Genomic DNA, 5,273 nt, shown 5'->3' on the forward strand with positions numbered 1-5,273 from the left:
TTAGAGGAGGAGAGCCCCTGCATCCCTCCCCGCATCATGAGCCCTTCCTTCTCTCCCAGGGCTCTGCTGCTCTGTGCATACCCTTCTTTCTCTTGGATCCTTCATTGTTTCTCCTACAATTCTTCCCTTTCTCTCTGTTTATAAATAGGGAGCAGGTTTTCCTAACTTAGTAGGAATCTCCGATAAAAGATAGTAAATGATGGATGATGCAAAAACTCTTCTTTAAACCCCTTGAAATACACCATCTTTCTTTTTGTATTGCAAAACTTCTCCTAGGAGTAGAAACATCTTCTTCCTCTGTTCTTCCTCACTCCCCATTTTTTATTCTGGATTCTTTTATGTCTGTCCCTTATCAGGCCTCAGCTTAGATTTCAGGCTTCACTGGATTCAGTGTTGTTGACGACTCACTTCTTCATAAAGCTGTCTTCTTCCTTGTTTGCAGTGTGTGCATTCATCTCCATCTGAAGCTGCTCTGCTCTCTCTCTTTAATAATTGTTAATGGATGATACACTGACAAAATTCAGAATTTTTTTTAACGGAATTTTCTTGCCACATGGTGTCAATAACACAACTCTCAGCATCTGATGTGTGAACAGTGAATTGGCAACAGGTTTTGAGTAGCATTAGAAATCTCTTTCAGCAACATCTTTTATAAATCCCAAAATGCTGTCCCTGTCTTTGAGCTTCCCTTTACTACAGCAAAACGAGGAGGTGAAAACTTATCATGGTCGCCTCTCTGTCTTTTACAGCCACAGTCCTTCTTCACAAATGATTGGCTCCTATTATGTTACCCCTCTGAGATTTCATTCATTAGTATGACTACAGTTTTTACTTTTATTTGGATGAATACCATATCCGAACACCCAACTGTATTTTCTCTTTGAATAATAGAAGATTCCTGTACTTCTCTCTGACCTTCTTGAAATTATCTGACCTAACAGAACTTTTGCTGTGACCTTTGGATTTTTGCTGGCCTCTGCAGCAGGAGTGGCCGGACTGGTCTACCCATTGGATGGGTTCCTGCTGAGGTATGACTCACCACTTTGGCTTTTTTAAGTGTTCTTTCAACGCTAAAGGTCTTGGAGCTGTTATGGATTTCCTGCCCAAAGAGGCATCTTCCATCCTTCCCTGAACCTTTGCCATTCCCCGGTTTCTCTCAGAACACCTGCATCAACTCATCAAGAACCAAGGACTTCTTGAGCCCTCTCACATCTCACACAGAGTGTGGTGTCCTGAAATGCTCTTGCACCATTTTTCCTCCTGCTGCCTTCCCCAACACTGTCACTTCTGTGTTATCTCTATATTGGTGCCAAATTGTAGGGTGGGGTTCCTCTAGGGGGTTACAGGTGAGTCTTCACTATGTCTGGGAAGGCAAGGCAGTACCTCCCAATATCAAGCATCTACTGTTCCTTAAGTTTCTCCCCCTGCCTTCCATTCCTAAGTTCACTCTCGCCTTTTCCCCACTGTTTCTCAGATCAAACCAAACCAAACTAAATTAAACTAAACTAAGCTTCAGGGGTTTTCTTTTTGTGTGTCTGTACCTTTCCTGACATTGAGTAAGAACCTCTGCACCCACCTTGGAGTTTGGGTTGGTCCAGGCTATCCTTGCCCTTGATAACTGAATCCTCTCTTTTCTGAATGCCTGTAACACTTTGAGTCTGTAACACTCAAAGATGTTGCTTTGTTGTATTGTTTTGTCCCATGTCCTCCCTCCACAGCTTGGTTGTAAGACTTTCAAGGTCTCTAAACTACAATAGCATTTTTAGATATTTGACCTTTGTTGCCAGTTTCCGGCACAGAACTCCTAAAACGCTTGAAATTTCCTAAGTGATAAGGGTGATGGGGACATCATTGGTTCTGAGGAGCTGTAGATTGAGTTAGTCACCAGTGGTCCATGATTTAATCAATTGTGCCTATGTAAGGAAAACTTACAAAAAACCCCTAAATGATGAGATTTGGGGTTTCCAGTGATGAGTTTCCAGGTTGAGGAGCACATTGATGTGCTGGAGGATGGCACACTCTGAAGAGGGTGTAGAAGGTCTGCGTACCCTCCCCCATGCCTTGCCTTATAAGTCTCTTCCATTTGGCTCTTCCTGAGTTGTACCCTTTGTAAAGAAAACAAAAAAACTGGTAAATGTAAGCAAAGTATGTTCCTGAGTTCTGTAAACCATAGTAGCAAATTACTGAACCTGAGGAAAGAGGTTGTGGGAAATCCCAATTTAGAGCCATTTGGCCTGAAATACAGAAGTCCTGGGATGTGTGGCTGGCACCTGAAGTAGGGGGGACAGTGTTCTGGGACTGAGCCCTTAACATATGGGGTCTGTGCTAACTCTGGGTAGCTAGTGTCAGGATTTAATTGAATTGTTGGACATCCAGTTGGTGTCTGGAGAGTCAGAGAATCAGGTTGCTGTGAGGGAAAAAAGAAAACAAAACCTTCTTGTTCAATGTCAGAAGTGTAAAGATGAGTAAAAATAGCTCACTGTCATATGTATCTTTGCATTTCCAAGGCTTAAGAGTATACCATGTGCTTCAGTCGTTTTGACAGATTCCCTACTAGTGTCTGAGAAAATGCTTTGAACCAGTGGGGCCAGGTGGTCATATTGTGATTCATTTTGAGTTGAAACTCAGAAAAAAGTCAGAAACTACTAGTCAAATTCTCATGGAGTTCTTTCCTCCTCTTTTAATGGAGGTTGTTGCATTTCATTTAAGTCCAGGTGCTTAGCTATCTTCATTCCTCAATAAATGGAGGTCATGATATTTTCAGGTTCATTTGACTTATGAGGTAACCATGAGTGAGATATTGAACCTCCGTTTTACAAGTTCACAAGTACCCTGTGAATGTGAATTAGGAGTGAAAATGGAGAGATAGGAGATATCGTAATAGATTGTAAGTAATGACGCCAAACCTTGATTTTGAGTGAGGTTGTATCTTATATAGTAAGTTACAAACACTTTGTTTGAAGACTATTATTGCCTTAGCTTATGATAAGGCTGTTTTTAAAAGCTATTGGCTGATGATGCATTCCCTCCAGAGATAAAATTTAACCCTCAGAGCGCATCACGGTAAAGACGCAATCCCCCCATATGGTACGTGTCTGGTGAGCTAGCAGTAAGCTGCGTGTCGCCTGAGACCTCTTCCATGGGAACCACCTGAGCTGTCGCTTGTTTACCTCTGCCATACGTCTAACATTTAGATATTTTCCCCTGATTTCCCAAAGAGGAAAATGTGGAGATACACAGCACCATGTGTTTACTGAGATCTATAAAATGAATACTCTCTCTTTTCTTGTCCTTGCATCTGCCGTCCAGCTACATGTTCCTGTGAGGTCTCCCTGGCTAACTCACTGATAATTCCACGTATGAAGGAAAGACAGATAAAGGTAACTGGATTTGGTGTAAGTAATTGCATTTCACTTTCTCCTCTGAGTCCCTCTCGATCAGTTGGATCCAAATGGAGTATAAACTCTTTGAATTCATTAGAAACTTCACGTGGTGGCCATCTGTTACAGGTAGAGCAATCAGCTCCCTCAGTCATATCAGTGGCACTGTGGTCCCCAGAACGGCAGCTTCGGTATCATCACCCAAGAACTTGGTGGGAATTCAGAATCTCTGGCCCTGTTTCAGACACATTGAATCGTAGACTCCTGGCCATGTGTGTTGTAACAAACTCTCTGGTGATTCCGACGCGCACTACGTTTAAGGGCTGCTGCAGTACCTTTCTGCTTCTCACAGCATAATGGGCAGAAGCACTAGCATCACCAGAGGACTTGTGAAAATGCCGAATCTTGGACCCCAACTCAGACCAACTGAGGCAGGTTCTGCATTTTTACAAAATCCCCAGGATATTCATATGTACAGGAAAGTTTGAGAAGCCGTGCCTTGTGTCTGGTTCAACATGGGCTGTGTGCTAGAATCACCTGTGGTGTTTTTGTAAAAAAAAAAAAAAAAACAAGCTTAAGAAGCCCCAGAGATTTAAATTGACTTGATATGAGATGTAGCCTGGGTGTTTAGATTCTCAAAGCCCCCGCACATAGTTCTCGTCTGCAGCAAAGTGTGAGCACCACGGCCTTAGGTCTTGCTAGACTGAGAAACTAAATATTCTATTTCTCAACTATTTTATGTTTTCAGATGACCTAACTTCCACCAAGTAATTCATATCTGGGCATGATTCAAAAGGCATTGGTGAAGTAGTCTGACCCTATGTTACTACGCAGTTATGGTTTTCCTATGGAAGCAGTTAAGGGACCCCACTGTTCATGCCTAGTTTCCTGGACATCAAGAGGCAGGGGATCCACTTTACTGGGGTGGAGCTGAGCAGAGGTGCAGTAGATCGAGGGTCTGCAGTGGGAACAGAAGCTCCCCGATTTCCTAGGCATCTGGTGAAGATGGGAAATAGTTGTCCTGCGGAGAAGCTTTTTCAGTGTTATTCCACAAATCATCTATGCATCTACCCATTTTGTAGGCATTTAATTCCTTTTAAATCCTTTATCACTTAAAACAACCTGAGTGGTTTCATTATCTGCTAGTGAATTCTCACTGATCCATCTATGTAAGGTCTGAATTCATCATTGATCATGCCTGAATTGAGCTATGTTTTGTGTATGTAATATGAGCCCCTTTCTTTCCATTTAAAAACTGGATTTTTGTCCATCAGAAACAATAATTAGTCATAAGAAAACTACTCTGCAATCCAAACTTATGATCCTCGTTAAGAACAGCTCTCTTTCTAAATGTTATCCCCACCCTTCCCACCAGTATGGATCCCTCCCAAGCTTGAGGGTTCAAATCACATTTGTGATAAATATAAAATCTTGTGTACTGACACTTGCCCCATCCAAGTCTTAAAAGCCCTTCCCATTTGGAAAGGCAAGAGTGATTCCTTTACTGCCTGGATAAGAAATATGAAATTATTTTTTCCACTTATTTCAGGAGTCAAAAGCAAACATAAGTCTTATCCATAAACTCACAGATCTACTTTATATCTACCAAAGAAAGAGAACAAATTTTATTTTCGAATGATATTTGTGATGACCACAGTTCGTTTGTTTTTTAATATTAGGCATCTCTGATTTTTCAAGAGTATTTTCTACACACAAAGGATTATAATTTCTTTTGGTGTCCGAAACTGATGGGCCAGCCAGGAGACAGATGGGAAGATAGAAAGCAGGAAAAGGGAGGGGTGCCTGGGTGGCGCAGTCGTTAAGCATCTGCCTTCTGCTCAGGGCGTGATCCCAGTGTTCTGGGATCGAGCCCCATGTCAGGCTCTTCCGCTG

General features: G+C 42.2%; 1 long non-coding RNA gene across 1 annotated transcript in view; it reads left to right on the forward strand.

Annotated features, from left to right (window-relative positions):
* LOC117801509 overlaps nt 1-3,871 on the forward strand; it is a 78,451-nt gene extending 74,580 nt beyond the window's left edge. Inside the window, exon 3 of the long non-coding RNA XR_004624088.1 lies at nt 3,310-3,871. This is a non-coding gene — a long non-coding RNA (uncharacterized LOC117801509). The remainder of the gene's footprint in view (nt 1-3,309) is intronic.
* Nucleotides 3,872-5,273: the final 1,402 nt, after the last annotated feature.

Source organism: Ailuropoda melanoleuca, chromosome 3, assembly GCF_002007445.2.
Source record: "Ailuropoda melanoleuca isolate Jingjing chromosome 3, ASM200744v2, whole genome shotgun sequence".
NCBI classification, from domain to species: Eukaryota; Metazoa; Chordata; class Mammalia; order Carnivora; family Ursidae; genus Ailuropoda; species Ailuropoda melanoleuca.